Source organism: Pygoscelis adeliae, unplaced genomic scaffold, assembly GCF_000699105.1.
Source record: "Pygoscelis adeliae isolate BGI_AS28 unplaced genomic scaffold, ASM69910v1 Scaffold133, whole genome shotgun sequence".
Taxonomy (NCBI): Eukaryota; Metazoa; Chordata; class Aves; order Sphenisciformes; family Spheniscidae; genus Pygoscelis; species Pygoscelis adeliae.
Window position 1 is genome coordinate 4,846,018 of NW_008824475.1, and position 854 is coordinate 4,846,871.

Here is an 854-nt window from a genome sequence, read left to right on the forward strand (position 1 = left end):
AGGACTTCTGTTCCTCTAAACATATATCAACATGACAATTTCTGGACAAGTTAGAGCTTAAAGTTTGAAAAAGGAATACTTTAATGCAAATACTTTGCCAATATATGGAGCTTCATTATGAAATCTTACTTTCCTTCGAGTATTATATTTCCAGACCAACTTCACTGAACCTCCTAGAAATCACACCATCTTTATTTTTTCTGATGTGCTTATGGGCCCAGAGTACCAAGCATTTTGAGTCAAACAGAATTTGTTTCCTGATTCTCCAAACCACAGTTAACAGGAAAAGAGCATCAGAGAAAATGTGGTCCAATTTTTTTCTGAGTAGCTCTTCTCTGTCTCCTGTGTCTGATATTAAGGACAGGCAGAGAGAACTTTTTATGGCACTAATTGACTTCTCATCTATCACTGACGGAGACGTAGCTATAGAATGGATTAAGCAGTTCACTCTCGGTGACATAAGGAATAGAAATTTCTGCCAAGAAATTCCTGTAAAAAAAAAAAAACGGATGACAGGTTTTAAGATTAGGGCTAGGTGATAAACAGCTTCCTGGGTTTGGCAGTGAAAAACAAAGAAATCCATATGGATAATCAAACTGGATTTTTAAAATTCTTTTTTATCTTGCAAAATTAAAAAACAAGTTAGATACGGAATGTCTTGTCTGAAATTAAATTTAGTGTTTGATTTTCTTCTACTTGTAAAAAAGTGAACTAGGTAAAGGATCAGATTCATCAAACTGAAGAAGATCATGTTCTACCTTTGCCTAGGAGCCTATTGATTAGAAGCCATGGGTGACCTGTGCTCATTCCAGCTTCTCAATAAGCAGAATTAACTACATTTTTGAAGGAGATTA